The sequence below is a fragment of the Agelaius tricolor genome, unplaced genomic scaffold (genome assembly GCF_023055355.1).
Source record: "Agelaius tricolor isolate 1412-34295 unplaced genomic scaffold, bAgeTri1.0.p SCAF_4, whole genome shotgun sequence".
Lineage (NCBI taxonomy): Eukaryota > Metazoa > Chordata > Aves > Passeriformes > Icteridae > Agelaius > Agelaius tricolor.
Window position 1 is genome coordinate 31,081,285 of NW_027269264.1, and position 23,049 is coordinate 31,104,333.

The following is a 23,049-nucleotide window of genomic DNA, read 5'->3' on the forward strand; positions in this document are numbered from 1 at the left end:
CTTGGATGGCAACAAGAAAGAAAGAAAAAAAAAGACACAATGTGTTATAAAGATTTTTTATATTTAATTTTCCTGTTTCTCTGTGGTTAGGTTCTTCCACAATTTATATATCCCCATGTTATATTTTATGTTGTCAGAGTTGTCAGAAAAATAAAGAACTATATTAGCACATATGACACTTTGAATCTAACCCAGAAACAACAGTCTGAATTCAACTGCACAAGGAATAATTTATAAGTGTTTCTGAAAGTCAGGATTCAGTCTTCATTACAAGTGTGATCAGGAAGGTAGAAAAGGAAAGGAAGGAGATCTCATTAAGTGTCACAGCACTTCTCTGGAAACCTCAGAAGATTTTTCTCCTACAGCTAAAGCTCACTAGATTTGTTTGTCTAATCATTAGATTTAGGAATTTTACTGACAGTGTTATTTTTTCAAGTCAACTCCATTTGAATCCATGAATGCCAGAGATTTTCGTGGAACTGCAAACCCCTTCAGTTACAGCACACAGAAAATTAGTAAGTTGCTTTGAATTAAGAAATTTTAAAAGTGAGCTCCTTACAAAATACATTAAAAATATAAAAAGCAGCATTTTGGGAGGATCAGAATATGTTTTTAGCAATGTAAAGGAAATAGATAGAAATGTACCTAAATCACTTATGCTTATGGATATGTATTGTCAGGTTCACAGAAGTTAGTGAAGTGCATAGCATACCATAGAGTAGAATTTTGTGCAGTATAAGAAATAATAAGTAAAAATGCAGCTTATTAAAAAATTTAGATGCATTTGTGGATTTTTGATCATTTCTGAGACACTCATATGCCCAGAAAGAGTGGAACATGTGACTTGGTGTTATTCTTTTCTGTTTTGGGTTCTTTAAACTGGAGCAAAGAAGCACAATAGGGAATTGGCAACATTTTAAGGGTTTTTTTGTGCAATGTAGACTCTTACAGCTTAGAATAATTAATTCCAATGGAATTAAGTAAAATTGTAGTATTATATAGATCACCATAGCTGTTTTCTTATCCATTTTACAAATGGATGAAAAAAAGAAAAGTTTTTAACATTGCTTTACTTAAATTCAAGGAAAGACTCAGGAGATGAGTTTCCAATACACAATATCCCTGTAGTTCTTATAGAGCCAATTAAATGTGAAGATATGTTGATACAGTTATATCAGCTAGGCTGGGAATATGAGTGAGTACTGTTGTGAGAACAAAGTCAGATCAGTATTTTGATACTGATCTAGCTAGCATATAGACAACTTTCTTATTTCTTACATATGTCTAAACACAACCTTTCGAGAATTTTGTGTGAGCAGCCATTTATCTGGACTTTGATTTAATTTCAGTAGAGGCTATAGGAGTCCTTTCTAACTTCAAGTGGCGAAATACTGTTTAAAGGAGAAAATTCAATGGTGCAGAAGCAGAAAACATAGAAACATATTCTACCAGTGAAATATATGATCCCAGGAAAAAGTTAGACTTCTATTAGAATGAATTCTATGTAAAATTGAACAAGAACCACAGTAACATCAAATTATTCACATGTTGTTTTTAAATTTAACATCTTCTCATAACGGAAATATACTAAAACAATGAAAAGAAGGGAGTGTGGGTGATTTTCTTAAGGACATGGTAGAGAGTACAAAGTCAAGGTACCTTTTACTCAGGCTTCATGGCGACAGCTGTTGCCTTGTTACAGGTAATGGGCTTCCTGTGGCAATACTATGCATTCAACACCAGAGCTTCACCCATATGCCTCCCCCAGACCCCCTCCTTAATTGCATGTCACCCTTGAGAAGAGGCACACTGACTGCTGGAGACAGCCATGTTTGAGGTGAATTGTTCATATCTGATCGATTAAGGACCTACTTTTTAGTGTGTTTTCACCCAGTATTTTCTGAACTAAATTAGTTTCTTTTCTAAATTAGTAGAAGTCCAAAGGTACTACAATGAAGAAAGCTAACTACACACATGTCAGTATTTATTACAGGATATGAAGTAAAATTTAAGATTAAAAATCAGTGTTGAGGTGAGTAGGCACAGAAACAAGAGTAGGAGAAAAAATTGCAGTGTTATATGCATACCACTGAAGTGATTAATAAAATGCTTACTCTCCCAAACAAGAAAAGTGAGTTTCAACATTGTACTTATCTGCTGTTCAATCTAAAATTGCTGGAGCCTACAAAGAAATCATTATTAATATCAGAAGATCTTACTGTTGGACAAACAGTAGTTCCACTTTATCACAGCATTTTCTTCTAAGGTTTCTAAGTGGACTGTGGGAAATTTCCTTCTTTTTTTCTTACTTTGCCTTCAATTAGCATCCTACCTATAACAATGTTTCTAGCACTGTTATTCATCAGTAAGTATTAGGGAATGGATATCATGCTAGCCTGAAATCCCTCATAGTTTCTCCATGGAAATCAGACATGTTTGGTTTAGTATGCTTTGGTCAACATCAAACTCAATTTGACTTCAAATTTGACTCAGGCATGAAGACGGAGGTACGCAAGCAAATGCAGTCCCTCTGTTCTCTTCACCTGTTTGTCAATGTACATGATATTCCCACTTTGTGACCTGAACCACAGCATATGAAATACCTAGAAAAAGTGTCAGCTAAGTATTAATATATTCTAGCAAAACTCCACTGCTGATATTAAGTCTTTTCACTGATTATTTTTTTATGAGACTTGGGAAACTTATTCTACTCATCAGTCTCAGTTCCAGCTTCTTCAGGTGCATTGTAGGAATGTAGAATTCCCTTGCAATTAATTTTCATCTAATAATTTTATTTTCTGACCCTAAATAGATAATGACTGCATTCTTCTGTAAAGGTTCTGCATGTGTGTTTGTACCGTATAAAACTAGACTACAATTTAATTAAATGAATCCTGTTTACCAGTGCCAGCTGTGTTTGTGCAAGAATACTGGGGAATCAAACTCACTTTCTTTGAGGAGGTTAGTAGAATGCATGTATTTTTTTCATATTTATTCCACAGGCAGCTTTCTCTCCACCTGACAGCTTACATTTAAGAGTGGGAGTGGAACAGCTTTTATTCATCTCTTCAATTCACAGTGCAGGGTGCATTGCTGGAGCTGCAAGGAGAGGAACTGATTTGTTACAAGGATATCTAGATGCTGTTAGGAACTTTGAAGATCTTAGCAATATGCCCTTCGTAAGTGTTAGTTTCTTGCAGCGTGGAGGAGAAATATGTTGTCTCATCTCCCTCATAGCAAGTAAAACCCACTAAAAAAAGTAATATTTTAATATTTTTGAAATCTGGATATAGAAAAAGGAAATAGAACACAGAAAAAAATTCTGAGGCCCTGCTATGTCATGATGGTATCAGACAGCCCACCTTGATGTACTGTGAAGACCAGCTAAATGCAACTTGTGACCTGTGATTGGAAAGATGAAGAAAAAGGATCAAACCCCTAAACTTATGCCCATAATACCCTATTTTTTTAACTAGAAAAAAAAGAGGTATCAGCCCCGAGATGCTGGAGCCATGGATGATGGGAAACAGCAGAGGCCCCTTGCAGAGTTCCTTCTTGCCAGGAGTCAGTCTAAGCTAAGATGGGAGAGGTGCAAGACTTAATTTTACAGCTAAACCATGAAAACACAATTCAATTATATTTTGATATACTGGTGTCAGTAAAAGTATTCAAGATGGAATTAAAGAGCTTTTTTTTTTTGTCATATCAGCTTAACTAGCAAAAATATTGTTCTCATTTACACAGCAACTATGAAAACAGAATAGATATGAAATGGAAGATCTGAGGTAAAATTAAAGGATTAGACCAACAGTGTTAGTTAGTAAGATTTTTTAATCTGTTTCCCCTCCCTCCAAAAAAAAACAAACCCAAAACCAAACCCCCAAGACAAGCACATGAACCAAACCCCCCCCCCGAAACCCAAACAGCTTGAAAAAGCTTCTGCATTTCTGTTTGCATCTGAGGAATGGTTGTTCAGACTTGGGTTTGTTCAAATCAGCATGTCCAAGGCAACAAGAGACAAGCCCTCTTAATTCTGTTAGTATTCTCTAACCAAGTATCATTGTATTCTAGGTACTCTTCAGATTCTCTCTATTTTCAGTGGAATTTTGCCCTCCCATTTCAATTTCAAAGGTGTTTGGGTCAAAAATTTTTTCAGATTTGCTATAGAAATGCAAAATTAATTTGTCTTACAATCCTAGTACCTAGGTTTTTTCCCCTAAAAGGTGAGTTCTGCTGCTACCAGCATACAGAAGAAAGAGATAAGAAAAACTAAAACCAGCTGTATCTTCTGGTTGTCACATTCCTTATTCTCTGTTCCCTCTGCTACAATGGTTTTCCTCTGGACACTGAAAAAAATCTGAGTTTCCATACATGATGCTTCAACATCAAGAGAGTAATTCCCTTTCTCAAAAAGGCCTCCAAAATACCAATAAAGAAAATAAATTAACTCATCTTTATTCAATTTCTTTCTCCCACTTGAATGAGCTCTTTTCAGAATCTTTAGCCACTGACCATCTCCTGTCAGGGCTCACTTACAAAGATGGTCTTTCCCTGGGACAAAGGTGACAAGGATTTATGTGAGCATGTCTCTCTTTTCCTCCATACCTAGGAATAACATTCTAGGACAACAAACCAAATGACATAATACAAGAATCAGGCTAGGAAGAGACTTTGCAAGGACTAATGGGATACTGTGTTATTCCAATAGACTTTGGGACAGAGAAAAAGAAGAAAAAGGGAACTTTTTTTCTTTAAAAAAGAGTATTTTGAAAAATGCTTCTGTGTTTGATAGTTTGTAAACTGAAGCCTTAATTCAAAGTTCACTGTACCTTCATATAGCACGTAACTATACATTTCCTTAAGCAGTAAATAAAAAATTTTATTGAACTATGAAATGTAATTGGGACTGAAGTGACAAATATAAATTTTTACCCTCAGATCTTGGATAGGTGGCAGAAGAAGTTCACAGGTATTACTGTGGATTCAGACACATTTCTTGAATTTCAGAATCCACTAGCTCCATTAGATACATGCTTTTTGATAGAGGGGATAAAATTTGCAGTAGAGAATAAGTAGTAGTTTTCTGAAGGACTAAGACATAGCCTTTTCATAATTGGGATGTGTGCTTTATGTGAGGAGTGAGTATGGGTTCATACTGATGGATATGAATATGCAATGCTGTATGACAGGTATGAACATGCAGTTGTGTCACCCACTAAGAAAACTTTGGATGCACTTACTTTTAATGCACTTATTAGTCTTACCTGTCTTATTTTACATAAACTTTGCTGCTATTTCAGTACACTGAAAATTAAGAATTATCTTTAGATATAAGTTGCAGTTTCTAATGCTAACTTTGTTAATTTGAGGTTCTGATTGTCCTCTTTACTTCATATTCAGGACTTCTCAGCAGGCTACATCCATGGCAGTAAAAACTCTTATCCTCTATGCAAAGGCTGCCTATATCTTGTGTTTTAGACCATGTGTTTCTCAAGGTGGTACATTGATAGGATTCATCACTTCTTTTCATTTGAAAAACGGAGACAAATTACTTCCCATACATATAAATAATTTAATAAGGCAAAGAGATTTTTTTTAATGGTGGTTAGATTTGGTTTCTGATATTGTCAGGGCTTATTTAAAGCAATTTATTTAATGCAAACGCACAGCTTAAAAATACTTCTGCTTTGAATGTGCTATGAACAGTAAATTTACAAGTATCTCAATCTCTAAGTGTCCATACACTTAGAAAAAAATCCCAAAACACTGGAAAGCAATGAAACTTTAAAAGAAAGACTGAAGCCTCAATATGTCTGCTAGGTCTTCTGGGTATGTAAAGAATGCAACACTGACTTCTTGCGAACTTCAGTCACATTAATTGGATGCAATATGAATGAATGACAAGGGACCTTTAGCTTGGAAGAGTTTATTCAGCTAAGGATCAAGGCTGGCCTTGAGGAGCCCAGTGATGTGAAAGCATCAAAACACATCCCCCTCCCTCAACTCTCCTGCTAACAGCTCTCACAGCACAATAGGGATACAGGCTTCCCTTCACCTTGGAAGAAGCAATAATGACTGCCACAGTGTCATTCTTATTCTTGGAGAACTGGGATTTAAAATTGTTTTAAATGCAGGGTTGGCCATGCTTGGCATGAAAGGCCCACGCCTGCTGCAATCTTCAGTTGCCCAACCATGTTACTGGGCTCCCTTGCTGGAGACTCCCTGGCTGATAGGATGCCCTGCCATGAGGTCTGCATGCTCATGTGCTCATGCAGGTGGAGTGATTAGGCAATTTGCTGTTCTCTGAGCCTGGCTTTTTAGCTGCTTTATTCATCTCTAGCTTCAGCTCATTTATAGTCTCAATTCCCCAATTACACCAAAGGGGAATAAGATGGACCCAAACTGAAAGAACCAACATGTTTCAGTTGCTGGGCCTTATCCTACATGTGTAGGAGTCTTTTTGAGAGCAATGGGTGCTCTTCTCTTCATGGCATTTATCTCTTGGCTGCAACTGGTACTGCAAGAACTGATCATCAGCTTGGGGCCACAGCATCCCTGTGCTTTTGCTCTGAGTGGATACTGCCAACAATACTGCCAATGGCTCACACTATCACATTGCTAGTCCTGCAATTTCAAGTCAGATTTCTTTCTAATTGAGAAAGGCTCTTGCATGCATATCACAGCTTTCTACGCCTGGTGGTAAAATGCCAGACATTAAGCCCCTTCATCCTCTTTCCCACTTCCAAAGCCCTGTTCCTCTGGTTTACCTGCTCCCTGCCCGTGCACGAGAAAACCATAACGTTTAGGTCCTATCCAAGCCCACTTACAGCCTCCATGCAACCCCCCAAGCATTCCTCATAAAGCCCGTAGCGTGTGGCCCCCAGACTATCCTCCAGGGAGCCTACAGCCCCCAGAGCTTCTAAACATTCCTCCTGCAGAAGTGGTGCAGAACCGCAGCTCCCCCCGGTCCCGTTACACACAGACACAAAATCCCCCCCGCCTCCCCTGCTGCAAACACCTCTGGCCTCCTGCGCACCCCTCGGTTCCCTCATCCCCTCTAGCGTCTATGCAGCCCGTCCCCCCTTGAAGCCTCCCCGTCGGCATCTTCCAGCCCCTACATGGCCACGCCACCAATCCCCCTCCGCCACCCGCCGGAGCCCCGGCTACCCCCGCCCCTATCCAGCCGTGTCCCCACGCGTCCCCTGGGCGCAGGGGGCGCCGCGGGGCCGCTGCCGGTGGGACGCCGCTCCCCCCGCGTGGCGGAGCAGGCGCGGCTGCGGGGCCAGCCCGGGCCGCGGGAAGGGTTAACGAGAGGCGGCGGGCACATGACAGCGGGCACGGCCGGCCGCGCTCGGCGGGAGCTGCGCGCTGCCGGCGGGGCAGGCGGGAGGTGAGTGCCCGGAGCCCCGCGGCGGCGCCGCGCCCCGCCGAGCCTGCTCGCGCCCGGCGGCGTGCGGCACGGCACGGCACGGCACGGCACGGCACGGCACGGCACGGCACGGCCCCTCCGCTGCCCCGCTCGCCAGAGCCGTTCGCAGCCCCGCGCCGCCGGCCCCAGCGGGGAGAGGGTGAGTCGGCGGCTCACGGCCTCCGTGTCAGCGAGGGGAGGGCGGAGGAGAAGGGAAAGCAAAACAAGCGCTCTTGTGGTGCCGCCAGTTCGCGGTTACTCACCTCGCCGGCCGGTCCGCCGCCGGGATGGGGACGCAGCTCTGTCTGGAAGGACGGGACAGACACACGCCCGGGAGATTTGTCATGCTATTGGTGAATAAGCGGAGCTAGGTACCCGCGGAGGGAGGCTGCGGAGCGGCGCGGGCGGGAAGCCGGGAGCGGCGGGGGGTGCCGGCCGGAGTGATGCGCATCCCGCGGAGTTGCCGCGCAGAGACTCGCGGCTCTGATGCCGGGCAGTGTCCCGTCCGGAGCTTCCTCTCGTCCAGGGACTGTCCCCGTCCGCAAGAGATGTGTCGTGCTTGGTGAGGTGACAGCTCTCTTCATCTGCCGGCCTGTATGTTGCTAGCAACTCCAACCTCTTAAATTTAAAAGACTCGAGACTCATGGCTTATAGCTGTGCCCTCCTCCCTTGTTCGCTTTTGGCCCCGGCTGAAGCTGCTCATGCTTTGCTGCGAGATCTGTGGGGTGAGCCGCGGTAGTGATAAGGGTGGCCGTAGTTGCTCCCCGGGCCATCAACCGGGCAGTGTATGGTGGCCTCCTGCACTGCCCCACGAGGGTGGTCATGGCGGAGGAACCAAGGCAGGGCACGTGTCCAGGGCCCCATACCTCTGCCTCTGCATTGCCGTCGGCTCACACGGGGACATTGCTGGTGGTTTCCTACGTCCTGCATGGACAGAAGGTCTCACCATTGCTAATACTGCAGCATTGGTAACTGTGCCTGCACTCCTGGAAAGTTCAAAGCCTTTATAGGAAAAGTGAACAAGGCAGCATTGAGAGTAAAAGATGCATGAATCGGGGCTTGCAGGTACCTTTGTTTGCTAGGTGAGGATGCTGCGGCTACTGATGGCATGTCAGAAAGCCTGCCTCAGACTCAGGTACTTAGATGCCTGATTTGTCTCGGGTTTTTCAAGCACCTTGTCTGAGGGTTATAGGTAGCCCTACTGAGAATAACTTTGCTCCTGGAAAGTTCATGTTGTGTTTTTGGAGCAACCACTTGCAGTAGCACTGCTGTGATGTTTAAGGTCCTAGTAGAGAGGAAGCTTAAGAGATCTTAATTAACATAATAAGCTTGAGAAGGTTTCTCAGGCAGACTGGCAAAAATGGTAACTAAGCTAGGATATACATCATCCTGTCCACTGATCACGGCTGCTCTTTTGGTGGCAGTTGCAGCAGTATCAATGACTGTGCTCTGCTCTCTGTTTGTACAGTCCCTTGCACAAAGGCATTCCTTTCTGTGACTAATCTTCCTAGGAATTATAGTGATGCAAGTAATAAGTAATTAGTAGATTTCATTATACTAGCTCTGAGAATCAATCATATTTGGTTGGTTGCCTTGAGTGCTGTGGAAGATCTTTAGCTATCATTTGCCTTGCTTGTTCATGCTGTATCAAGAGGGCTTTCTGATGATGCGCGAGAACTGAAAACTATTCAGATTGTGTGACCTTTTCTAGCTTTCCTTGGCTAACAACCTGGGCCTTAGAAAAATGTGATATTTTCAGAGTACTGCAGTTTGGAATGAAGACCCCTGTGGTACTTCAAGAATTCTACTATCAAGAAATGGATACAAATGACCAAAACAGTGGATGCTAATACTATATATTTATTATTCTAAGTAGTGTCTGAGTTCTGAGCTGCTGGCAGACATGGAGGGTGGGGAAGATATTCTATATCAATGAGACAAAAGCTAATTTTTTAGCTCCAGTTTTGAAAGCACACTGTCTTCCTTTATTGCAGTTGGGATTCTTAATGTACCTATTGTTCCAAACCTAATTTCAAACTCTCAATTGTTATTTCTTGCCTAGTTAAATCTCTATGTGGTTTTCCTTTTCAAGGAGAATTTATTACCATGCTCTGTTCTGTGAACCAGAGCCAGATAACTAAAAACACTGTAACACTTCCTATGCATGTGTGCTCTATTTAGAAAATGCATGGTGGTTTACACCTGTATTAGAGTGTGTCTTTCTCACAAGTAGTTGTGAGACACAAAAAACTGAGGAGTCAGTGAGGCTGAGGTGAAGCATCCCTATAGCTTTTGGTGCCTGTTGCTTCCCCCTCTCCATCACAGTCCTGTCCACCCAGACTGGCTCATCAGGGGTGTGATGTCAATACTTCTGAGTATTTCGCTCTGGTGCCACTGAGAGATGATGCTCCAAAAACCATGGCCATGCATAGATGGAAGGGCTGATAGGGGAGAATAGAGCTCAAAGGGTAGGTAGATCCTTTGGGTGGCCCTGTGGCTGCTCAGCCCTGGGAAGAAGTAAACATTTCCTGGAATTGTGCCAAGGAAATTGTTGAGGGGAACGTGGTAAGAGTCTTGGCTATCCATATTCATGTTTGGGATGAGGACAGGCACTCACAGTCTTGGAATGCACAGTCCCTCATAAGGGGTTATGGTTCATGTTTGATTTCTGTAGTGTCTGGTAGCTGTGGTAGAGGTGAGATGTGTCCAGTAGAAAAATAGGCAAGAAAAATAGGAGGTTCAGTGCCTTGTCTTTCAGTCTCCTCCTTTGGGATAGTGCTTGCTACGCCATGTGCAAAATGCCAGTGTCTGATAACTACTTCCATGAAGGAATCTCCTGAGCTGGATTTACTATTCCTTAAACTCATCTCTGCAGTGGAGTAATTTAGCTTTTGTTGAAATTGAAAAGTATTTTACCTTTCTTTCAGTGGATGAAGCAGTAAGCCAACTCTGATTAAAACTCTCAGAACTGCCCTGGAAGAGTAGATGATATAGCATACTGTGCTACAGACATAGATTTGTCAATTATTCTTTTGTTTTGCTTTCTGAAGGATTAGTGTTTGGATTTTCCAAGGCTTCAGTTCAGCTTGAATTTAAATTTTATTTTTATGAAAGTGAATTTATGAATCATTGCTATGGATTTTGAGCACTTATGTTGTCATAATGTTATTGATGCAGAGTCATAGAACTTGGAGTAATGTCGGCTTAGGAAAAAGGAGATTTTTAAAGCAGTGGACATGAGTGTCCTTTTGACATCTGTGGTGGCACAAAAAGGTCACTACAGCATCTTACTGATGGACAGAAATATTGCATTCTAAGATGGAAAGTGCTTCTGTTCCTTTGATAGAACAAAGTAATTTGTCAGTGCAGCCATTCAGTTTCAGGTTATTATTATTTCTGGTGGGTTTTTTCGTTGTTTGGTGAAGGGATTGTTGTGCATTTTAACTTAACACATAAAATTTCAACCCTATTCAGGATTGCAAAGCTTATTTCTAAATAAGCCATTGTATTTGGTGCTGTACTCTCACAATTTCCAAGATCACTGTGATTAGAAGTGTATGGGGTTTTACTATTACAGGTAGTTATTTCTGGATCTGATGCAAAAGGTAGTTAGACTTTTAGAAAATAATTCATGTCCTAATTTAATTACTTATATATGATTTAATGCATCTCTAGATAATCTGGTGTTTTGGTCTCATTCAGTTTGGCCACTAATATGAGAAGGTCCTGATTTCCTGATGGAAATTGATATAAAAATATCACAAAATAATAATTTTTTTAATGAGAAGACTTACGCTTTCCAAGGTGCTTTAATATTTTAAAGAAATAATATATTCATTTGCATGTTAATGTTACATTATACATTTTCATGATATGATATGAATGGAGACTAGGGGAAGAAAATGCAGAAGAATGGCTTAACAAGTTCCTACTCTCATAAAAAATTTTGTTTTTTTCTGCTTGCAGGTCAATTGGTTCAAAAGACAGTTTGCTAACATGAGAAAGGAAATTGTGAGTCCAGAGGCCTTTCTTCAAGTGTAAAAACCACAACAAGTAGCAAATGAGAAAACATGATGGTATAGAACACTGTCATTCCTTGTAAGATATAATGTTGCTAGAGGAGAATAGCAAGGGACACCAGCATTATAACAACACAAATTGTATATCAACCTCAGTTTTATAAACCTTGTAGGTCTGTGTAACCTATGTAGAAAAATTCTGTTGATTAAACTAAAGGTGCTTTTGTTGAGTAAAGCTAATACATTCAGTATGTTATAATCTTTTCTTGATTATATTTGTACTTTTCCAATGTAGTTAAAATTGCAGACAAGAACTACAGGGAAGAATGATTTTTATTTGTAGCCAGTTTATAGTGATATGGTACAAACCCCTTGCCAGAAAAACATGCCTTCTTTTTTTTTTTCTTTTTTTTTTTTTTTGTTTGTTTGTTTGTTTTTTTGTTTTTTGTTTTTTGGTGTGTCCTTTTCTAAAGACTTAGTCACCTGTGTCCCTGTTAAGGTAAGGGACTTTCTGCTTTTAAAATGAACTCTTAGAATTTAAGAACATTCAGCTCTTCCTGTCCTTGGCTGAATTGGAGAGAGTGATTTATGCTTCATCCAGGCATGAAAATAAGTACTACTGACTTTTATTGTTGTACTTTACAATTTTTATTCCCACAACATAAATATGTAACAATCAAAAATAGTGTGTAGAGTAAGACTTTATGACCGTTTAAGTGTGGTTAAGACATATCTCTCATAGTGATTTTGCTCTTTCCTTCGAAGATAACATGCTTAGGCCTTTCATTTTTAGTGAATTTTACCTGGAAAGTGTGTGTGAATACTTCAGATACATGCATAGATGTCTCTGTAGGCATTTAGATGACTTTCAGTCTCGAAATGTGCTGTGAGTGCAGTTTTGTGAAATAAACAGGATGATTTGTGTTTTTTGACTGTTCACAGATGGAGAAAATGGAGACATTACAGAATCAGGGTAAGCAAAGGTTTAAGTATGAAGGTTTTTCGTTAAATTCTATGATGAATATTCTGATTGGAATCTTATTGGCTTCAGTGTTGAAAATTTTGTGCTGAAGATAAAGTTACAGTTCAGTGTTTTGCTGAAAGAAGAACATAACACTTCATTAAAACCTTAATGCACGTATGAATTAAAACCATAGTTGAAGCTATACTTCAGTTCTGTTGCTGTCAACTTAATTTGTTTGTCTGAACAAGTTAATTAGGCACTGAGTCTGTGATTGAACAAACTGCTTAAACGTGTGCTTAATGCTTAACAGATGAACCTAGTGATGAAAATTGGACCTGAGCTGTTCAGCTGAATTAGGGCTGAAATTATACTCCATCTGTATGATATCTTTGCCCAGTGACTTACTCTGACAAGTGCAGCTTTTGCCTAAAAATCTTCTTTATGTCAGGAAATGTTTATATCTGGTTGATTCTGCCTTGGAGTAGGTTGTGGCTGAGATGATCTCTCAAACCCCTTGCCAGTCTTGTCTTCTAAGATTTAAATAGGAAAACATAAGTGATGAAAAGTCGGAGTTCAAAATTTATTGGTATAATTGGAAAGAAATCCTTGAAAATTTGCTACTATGTGGCTGTATTTCAATTATGGCATATCTGTAGGCTTATAATAAGCATTCAGTTTCAAAGTGATTGCAGTTGTGTTTATGAATGCTTCTGTGCTGTGCTTTCCTCCAGTACTTCTGTGTTGTGAAGAGTTTCAGGGACCACAGAGGCTTTTCTGTGGTTTTTCTGTTTTCTCTTCATGTTGTTTTATGCATATCCTTTAGAATGTGAACTGCTATTTTTCCTGTTTTGTCATGTGCTTCCCTACTGCATGTGCTTTTCAGCATAGACTGAGGAGATGGCAGAAAAAATTGCAATAGATGAGTTCATCCTAATGACAATTCCCTATCAGAAGGTCTTTTTGATTCTGGCTGCCTTATTGTACTTGGTCAGCATTCACTTAATGTTATGGCTAATTTAGATTGTGAAGGCAGCTGACCTTTTTGGAAACTTCAGCTTTTTGAAGAGCAGAGAAAGGAAAAAAAGGTTTTCTTTGTGTTAGAGCTTAAGTCATTGCTTGGCTTTATTCTTTCTTCCTGAGAGACCATATAGAGCTTGTACTTTGTTTCTTGTAACCAGTAAAGTCACAAAATTAACAGTCATGTGCAGTCCTCTTTCATCTGTTACTTACTACAGCATAATTTATTTTTATTTATGTATTTTTTAAACACCTTTTTTAACACCGTTAAACACCTTTTTAAAAAAAGGTGTAATACACAGTGGATTTCTCACTGACTTTGGATTGATATCAGTCATAGCTGTGAGTCTGTAAAAACACCCTTTAATTACATTAACTTCTTAAAAAGTAATGGGAGGTCATACAGTATGAGCCATTGGACAGCAGGTATTCCTCAGGGATCTAGGATCATCCGTGGACAGTATATCTCACCAATCAGAATTCATGCAGGAGCACCCTGCCCATCTTCAAACAGCAGCACCCCAATCTCAGCTACTGGAAACTTGTCTGCCAGCCTGCACTTGGAGGAGGGATAGCTTGTCAGAGCAGCACTGTTGACAGTTCTATTCACTCCCCTGCCCTAAATTCCAAGAAATGTGTGGTTACAAATGAGAATGACCATTTATTACAGGTCCCACAACCCCCAGAACTGCCAGTCCCACAGTTTTTAAAGCCAATACAGCAAGAATTTTCAAACACTTTCTCCCCATGCTGAGGTGAAGATAATACTCATTTTTCTACTGCCATCAGTAATAGCAATTTTTTTTTCCAATCACACATATGCAGATGGTATTGGTTTAAGCAGATAGGGGCCAGTCTCTTCTTTACTTCTCTTTTCCTGCAAAGGAAGAGACACTGCAACAAGATGTCTTGATATTTTCCACGACAGAAACTCATCATTTGATTATGTTTGGGACTTTGTATTACACAGCAGTTGCTTGGAATCACTGAGTTGTCCTAACATTCTTTACAAACAGAATAACCTAACCTTTTGACTCAACAAATCCAGAAAGTATTTTTATGTTCTATGACACCAGAATTTTTGTCAGTGCTATCAGGAATACTCTGTAGATGCATGAACACACCTTTCCACTGGTGACTAACAGCTGCTTACTGATGAAAGCAGCAAGAGTCATGCTTTTTTAAGGTGTCTAGCTGGACATGCTGTAGAGTGCTTTGCCTTGACCATAGAATTGCAATGCATTTCTTGAAACCACTGTTTATGCTGTAGAAATTAATGATGCATAACACTCACAAAATTTGGAGTCTGGTTCTCTGTGAGTAAGTGCTTTTGCTTCGGATGAAAGCATAATTGACCCTCTGCTCTTAGGTCTTAGAAGTCAAAATGGAACATGTAAGTTTGCAATACTTCTTGACTCTGGTCATTCTGGAGATGAGGATACTACTTTGGAGGAGTTTTTAATCATATTTTCAAAATTTATTGCACATGGACGTGAGAATTTAATGTATAGAAAATAATTGAATGGTTTAAAATGAAAAAAATTAATTTAAAAAGGCTTAGGTTGATATCCAAGTGGAAGTGGAGAAAAGGAGAGAGACTTCCCATTTTATTACAAGTGTGTTGATTCTCTCAATTTCCTCTTTTTGTTCACTACTTCCATTTGACAATGTAGGAAGTCTGTCCCTCTTCCACAAGGCTTGCAAACTTGAACCAGTATCATTCCAGAGCTAGTTGAAAGTTAACTGCATGTTGAGTGCTCTGCTGAGTCAGACTGGTGGTAATACATATACATATTCATTGTGTGACCTCTGGGATCACTGATCTGGTGCTCAGAGTGGTGGAGGTGGTGGGTGTAATCCACAGCACACAGAAAAGAGGTGGAAAAAGAGGTGGACCCCCCCACATGATAGTTTTGGAGGAACATTTCTCTCTTTCACTTCAGGCAGAGCCTGATTCTCGCTGTCTTCAAAATTGTACATTTAAAACCGAGAATCCATACTGAGATCTTTAGAGTGGCCCTACATAACAGCTAATCCACCTACTACAGTATGTGTTGCAGAGCAGCATGGGAAGGTGAAGGGAACATCAGCCAGTTCAATGTCCCTGGTCTGTGCATTTTGAATTGGGATTTTTGTCTGCTGTGCCCAATTGCTCTGCTCCTAGATGCTGTCAATTCTGCTTTTCCTTCTTGGCTTAATTAGCTTGCACACCTGTGATATAGTCAACTTTTTTGGTAGGATAGCAAGTAGAAAATTCAGCTGAAGGGCTGGCATAAGGGAAGATTATGTATAAACACTGTGGACATGGTAAAATACTGTGGACTTCAGATACCAGCACTGGTCTTCAACATCTTTCATCAATGCAGCTCTTTGGGTAGAAGTTTTGTTAAAAAATAGTACAATTTTAAAAAGCCAGCTTTTAATTGAATGTTCTATTAAGAAAGTAATTTATTTTAAGGTATGTACATTTCAAACTGTTCAAATTAGAACTGTGATCTAGTGTAGTGATATCCAAAAGTTATGTATTTGAGTATTTAGTACCAGCATATTATGCACATCTGAATAGTAATTTTGTTTTTTAGGAAGTCTAGTAGCTATTCTTATTGCTTGTCTTGCTCATTCCTATGTGAAGACGATGGATTTGTGAGTGTGAGATGGACCATATTCAGGCATATCTCGAGTGTTCTCGTGTCTCATGTTGTAATAAAAATCCCAAGTCTTTCTGAAAACAGCACATGCTTTCTGAAAGCACCAGTATGTTCAATGCTTCTATTTGTTTCTCATATTCAGTCAATGAAAAGATATTTTTGAAGTTCATTGAGAAATATTAAAGATAAACATATCCCTGCTGGTGTAGGTAGTTGCAGGGGGTAGCTGTGGGAATAATTAGGGAGCTCACTTTTGATTTTTCCCTCAACATTATTGGTGAACACTATGGGAGGGAGGATCCAGCTCAGGAAGATGGGTCCTTAATCTGAATCACAGAGATTCAGAACATGTTATGACAATTCATTCAAAGTTTAGGAGGAGTAACACAGTATATTGTAGTCTTAAAGCAGCCTGGATTTGGCTGATGAAGAATTTTTACTGTGACCAAAATGCCATGCTGACATGGTGCTAGTGACACCAGTGCAGCTGCCGCACCTCCAGCCACTGCCCTCACAACCTGGTGGAGATATCCAACATGGACAGGGTGAGGGGAGAGGCGGCCAGAAAACCTGGGTTTTGGTCTTCCTGTGAATATGCTTTGAGCTGGTGTGTCTGGCAGGATTTTCAGTAGTTGTGAGCAGCTCACAGTTGTGAGTGCCTTAGCTATCTCCTTGTGTCTCCTGTTCTCCCTGGCAGCAGGTGACACCACATGTGGGAGGAGTTCAAGCCTTGGAACCAGTCTGGCCTTTTGTTCTACCTTGACTGCTCTACTAAAACCAGTGCAGTCAGCATGTGGGTGTGTGATGAAGACCGTATTACAGTTTTGAAGATTTGAAATAAATATGACTGAAATGGAGCTTGAGGAAGCAAATCTGGACATCTGCCCCTCAGATGGGGAACTTCAATAAGAAATACAAAAACTTGTGCAGATAGTAATTTGTTGTCCTTTTCCAGGCATTGAAAAGACAACTGTCATCCATTTCTGAGCTTTCTGTAGTATTGTCCATTCCTTGACATAAAGACAATACTGTATTTTATTTTCTGCTTTCTTGCATATGTGACTGGTATTTTTTTTATGGTAAAATCAGTCAATTAGCTCATTTGTTCATGTGTAAGATGAGCTTGTTTTCTGTTAGAGATCATTAGGGATCTTTCTTATCCTGGAAATAGGTGACAGACATCTTGGTATGTTGTTTGATTTTATTTTCCCTTTAGAGACTCTGGAATAAGAAACAGCTCCAGTGCTACTAAGCTGTGTGAGAACTGTGAACTTCGTCAGCAAGGATAATTTGTCTCCAGTTGCCAAAAGAGCCTTGTTTCACTTTTGAACAATAACCACACAGGTCTGTGAGGAGTGTTATATGCTGAAGTGTTAATCAGTAAGCAGCTTGAGCCACACTTGAAATCTCTTTAACATACTTATTTTGCTCTCTAGTACTTTTGTTTTTATGTGTCAGTTGGCGCAGTCTGAAAAAAAGACATTAATCAGTATTCTGTGCAGTTCCTTATGCAGAAAGCTTTACTCAAGACTCTTTTTTAGTTGTTTTCCATAATCAATAACCAGGCAGTTTTAAAGCCTGGTTATTGATGATATTTAAGTATAAAAATGTAAGTGATAATGATCTTAGTTTTATCCTGTTTGACATATTTTTCAGCTTTGCAAATCTTTTTGTGGCCTTGATATGTTTGAAAAAACAACATATAATCCATCAACACAAGGAATGCATTGGCATTGGAGCTCTGGGAGTTGTTTCTGGAAACCCATTCTGTAGACAATAAGGATAGGCCTTGATGGATTCTTTTCTCTTGTCTAGGACTTTTCAAAATGGTACAGCTGTGAACATGAGACTCCTTGAGTTTAAATCAGCAATTAGTTTTAGGGGCTGGATGACCAGCAGTCCTGGTTGGCCCTGAGCAGGTTCACCGCTGCTGTTGGTATGCCTCTCCTAGAACGTGCAAGAAGTTTACTTAACTTTTATGTAAAGTGAATCTGTTTTCTGCACAGATTCCTGTTGCAAGACACTCCTTTGGAGTGCTTATTTCAGGCTTATTTCTCTTCTCCCTTATCCTTCCTATTTCAGGCATGGTTCAACTCCTGAACACAAATGACGTTCAGGCAATTCTTAAACAGAAATGATGGATGTAAGGGAATGATTTACATTGACTCTGTACTTTTACAGTCTTTATCTTAAATATTCAGAATTATGTTTAAGAACAAAATGTTGAAGAAAATAAAAAAAGCTGGTGATGCCAAAACTGTGTGTTTTAAAGGCCTCAGGCAACTTAGAAGAATGCCCTGAAGAGTCTAAGGCTTAATGCCAAAAAGGAGCTACTTTACACAAGATCTGTAAACCCACTCAAGAGTATTAGGCATGTTGCCAACAGTTACCCATTCTGTGTTGAGTATATTTTAACTTCTCTCATACTGTGTCTTATACCCTTTACCCTCCACTTTGTGGACTTGGACAGATTTAAAATTAATGGCAGCAATCCAAAATGCAGTATAGCGAAGGTGTTGGTTCACTTTTCTTTGATTTTCTTAGTCCAAATATTATTCTTTCTGACTAGAGCAAACCCAATAAAGGGGATAGGGTGTATTTATCAATAGATTTCTGACACCTGGTTTCACTATCATGACAGCTTGTGGTTTTCCTCCATTGTCACTGATGCTTATTTATGTCATCCTAAAATTGGCTAATGAGTTTTGTATCCTCCAAGTCCACAGAGAGGAAAATTTGATGCCTCAGGTCAATCCGTTAAAAACAAGAAAACCAAACCAGATCAAACTATTATATTTTCACTTTACTCGGAGAATCTTCAACTCTAGTTAATGATTTTTCAGTTTTGTTTTATCACCAGGAGATGGCACTAATAAAATCTGTTTTCATACAGAGAGATGTATGTTTCAGCCACCCCTTATAGAGGAAATTAGTAACAAAAATCCAGTTGAAGTATGAAAATTCTGGAAGTTTTACACCTGAAAATTCCTGAAAACTGTGTTGAGGCTACCTGGTCCTCTGAGTGAATTAAGATTTCACTATTTTGGTATGAATATGGGTAAGTCACATAAATTTTCTGTGCCTCTATTCTTTTTGTTGGCAAATTTTGGAAAAGTTATTTTTTACATTCAAAAAATGATTTGAGATCTCCACATAAAGTGCAATTTATTGATGTAAACACAAAATTACTTTTAGACCTGCATATGCACATATAGAGATGGAATATAACATGAAGTCTGTCTATGCCTTTTCACAGAGGAGCAGGCTACCAAAAAGCTGTCCCGTACACACTTCAGCATAGAAGTGTGCAAATACTAAATTTTGCACTTGTATTTGGCATTTTATGTTCTTCCAGAACTATATTGCCTTTTCTAGCAGTACTGTAACATGATCTTCACCATTGTGATGTGTTTCTTTATTTGGTCCCTAGTGCTTCAGACCTGTTTGATGGTGCTGAACAGGAAGCAAAACCACTGTTTGCTTTAGTGTAACTGCTCTGTCCTACCACTCACCCACAGAAAACAATGAGAAGACAAGCTGCTCTTCTGGCATTTATTCTGAACATAAAATGCAAAGTTGTCTTTAATTTACTTTCAGGGAACTCATACAGCTATAAATGCATGGAACACTCCTGCAAGGAGTTCCGTGTTTGAAATTTAGCTTTGCTTGGACAATAAACTGCTTAACATGTACCTTACCTGTTTCTAACTGGGTTATAAACAGCTTGCATATGTCCCTTTGTCCATGTTTCTGTTCCTTTTACACCTTCCAGGCTAAATTTCATCTCAGGCCACTGAGGTGTTTGCAGGCATTGTTATACTTCAACTAGTGGAGCATTTCTTTCACTCCCAGTGGTAAGGGTGTGCACCATTTTTTCAGCAGACTTGAGATACCAGCTTAGTATCCACTGAGTGCAGTAGAAGGTGCACTGTGCCTGAAATAGAGTAATAAAGGTTTGCATTTAACTGTCATATTTGTGGGGCTAAGTCAAATACTGGCATTTTGTACTGATGTTTGTTAAATTCTGCTCATGACATAAGCATGGCCTTCTGTTGTTCCATAGATGTGTTTTGGAGAGATTCAGAATTGTTTAGGTGTCACTGGGCTACACGTGCTGCTGAAGCTGATTAGGTATTGAATTTTTTTCAGAAGTCAATTTTTTTCAGAAGTTGAACTTTTTCAGAAGTTGGAAATCAGCTCAATAATCTCTGCAGAACCAGAAGTTCTCCCAGAAGGGGATGTAAAGAACACATCTCACATGAAATGCAGGAGGGCCTGGGGCAGGAGTAGGGAATGTGCTTTTTCTTCTGTGAGCCCTTTGCCTCAGTCCTGTGACACAGGATACAGCTGAATACATAGGCCCTTGTGGGGAAAAAAAAAACAACAAAAAAAAAAACCCCAAGCAAACAAACCTTACCTTGGGGTTACATGTTCAGGCAATATTCTTCAGCTGCAGATCTAAATACATGAAATGGAACTTGAGATAAAAATCTCATTTCGTTGAGGTTTCATGTAGTCAATTCTACAGATACTATATGGTTGATAAAATCAGTGGCTTAAGTGGTTTTTCCTGGGTTTTTTAGAGAAGTCTATCCCTGTTTAGTCTAACCATTTGACACTTTATTAGTTTGGTGGCTCTGTGGGGATTAGTTGCTGGCTGAAGTTAAACCATGACACGTTGTTAGAGGTTTCAAATGGTGAGAGGAGAGCCTGTCTATAGTGGATTATTATGCTTTAATGAGCAGAGGCCACCAGCTCCTCAGGTTTTTCTGCTTAACAGTGACTCTGACATTTTTGGCTAAGGACTGTACCAAGCTGCGAGGTCAGTAGAAGAGACATACCTTTCCCAGCTTTAATTATTACAACAAAGCAGTTGCTGCATAACATTTCCCTTGGAAAACATCTGGAGAGAATTTTTACCTGACAGGTTTCCCTGGAAGTGTTCACATGTCAGGACCATTTTGTCCAAGCAACATCACCAGGGCACAAATCTTCTCTTGGTGCTTGGCCTGGTTGAACTTCAGCCAGTGAGAAGAACTGGTGTCTGGCTGACCCACAGTAGCTGTGTGCAATAGTGAGGAAGCTCTGGCTTTCCCTCTCCACTTTCCCCTTGCAAATGTGTCCAAAAGCCTAATGAATTTTGTCCCCTGAAATGATAATGAGTCATGCTCCAGGCAAATTCCTGTTGAAATCAACAGTGTACACAGAAATTCATATTTGGGCTCTAGAAAGGGATTTCTTTGCACATTGATGTAACTTATCTGCATTGTCAGAATTGTTCTACAGAGCTTCCTGTGGCTTTGAGGGCAGCTTGATTGGGTACAATGTTATTTTCGTTCAGAAGGCATTCCTTTGTGTTCAGAAAAGGTTGCTTTGTCTGACTCTACCTTGGTACTGTCCATGTTTTAATGAAATTAAGCCTTAAAAGTTAGTAAATTTAATTGAGATGAATAGGAAGAAGAAAATATATTTGAACAATTGTGAATGGATGCAGTACCTGGTAGACCAGGTAATCACATACTTTTCCATTTTTACTTCCTTTCAGTGTCTATCCCTTTTTTCCCTAAAATCAAGCAAACAAAATGAAAATAGAAAATGTGCTTTCTACTGCTGTCCAGTCTGTATCACATCTGCAGGGAAATAAGCTCCATCATATTGAATATTAATCCCGATATTTCCGGGTGGGACGTGTCTGGGCTCGTCTGGCCCTTGCTGCTGGACCAAAGGCAGCAGCTGTGGTGTTTCACCTCAGAGATACATTTGGCCAGCTGGGTGCTGCAGCTGGGCACTCAGAACAAATCCAGGCATAGTGGAAACTCAGTTTACCTCTGGTGGAAAAGGTTCAGGCGACGGTGAAGAGAAAAGGGAGAGGATTCTATCATAGAGTTTTAATCCAGAGTTTTATTCCAGGATGAGAGACCTCTGAATCTTGTAACAGCTCCCAACAGAATCCCGACCGCATGGTCCCGTCTCCTTTTAAGCCCGGGGACAGGGGGAGGGGAAGGGACAGGTGAGGCACCAACCAGGTGTGAGGAGGGGAAGGCTCAAGGGGTACAGACACTGGGACAGGCCAGTGAGCCCGGACCTGAGGGGCATCTTTTGAACTTCTGCCAGCCACACCATGACCCTGCTGGAATGTTGCCATTGATGGACAGCTCTCAGCAGGAGGGCAAAGGGGGAGGGGAAAGGAGAGGTTGGCACACCTGGGGGGTTGGGATAGGTGAAACAGGAAATGGCGTCACACTGCAACACATCAGATTAAAATCTCTTGCCTACTAAAGAAGCTATATTTGGGTCTCCAGTAGGGAATGGGATAATGCACTTTCCCCGCAGTTTCCCTGCAGGAACTGCTATCATTTGCAGGAGAATCCAGGTCTTTCTGCCTTTACAAATATTTTTTTGGTAATTCCTACCTTGTATTTAGTAAAAGTCTTATACAGAATTGAGATTTGAAGAGTTAATTACTGAAATATCTAGCAGTAGATTAAAACTAGTAGATTAAATAGCACCAGTAGATTAAAATTTACAATGTGGCTAAAAAACCACTGTCAAGTATTAGGAGCTGGCAAATTGAAAATGGCAAGTGTCAACTGGAAAGGCAAGTTTCAAAGTCACTTTTGCCCTAAAATGTTCTCTCATTTTCCTATTGATCAAAGATAGTACTGAAAATGGAAATAATTAAATTTGGCAGATTTTCTTTCTTCATCCCTCGTCCCTAACTGGTTTAGTTCTACTAAATAGTACTCAGAAGGTTTTGGAGATGGAATCTCCATGCAATGTCTGATCCAGTTCTCTAGTTGCTAGTGGAGGTAACAGTTGCTAATGCTGGTGGAGAATGCTGGTTGGCCTTTATAAAACAGATATGCCAAGCCCTATATAATTTTTCTAAATTAAGCTGTTACAAAAAATAGGATATCTAACCTAATTAGAGAAGAGACTAGAGGTAGATGTTAAGTACAGATAACATAAAAAGAGCAGAGTAAAAGCAGTAAG

The 23,049-nt window shown here is 40.1% G+C and overlaps 1 protein-coding gene and 1 long non-coding RNA gene across 4 annotated transcripts in view; one reads left to right on the forward strand and one right to left on the reverse strand.

The window, feature by feature from the left end:
* Positions 1–7,989, reverse strand: part of LOC139589063 (uncharacterized) — a 31,912-nt gene extending 23,923 nt beyond the window's left edge. Inside the window, exon 1 of the long non-coding RNA XR_011678925.1 lies at positions 7,672–7,989. This is a non-coding gene — a long non-coding RNA (uncharacterized lncRNA). The remainder of the gene's footprint in view (positions 1–7,671) is intronic.
* Positions 7,238–23,049, forward strand: part of GLIS3 (GLIS family zinc finger 3) — a 155,903-nt gene continuing 140,091 nt past the window's right edge. For 2 of the 3 annotated variants that reach the window (XM_071425112.1, XM_071425113.1), the window contains exon 1: positions 7,238–7,568. The gene's annotated coding sequence lies outside the window, so the exon portion shown is untranslated. The remainder of the gene's footprint in view (positions 7,569–23,049) is intronic. The other variant, XM_071425111.1, reaches the window with a different exon arrangement.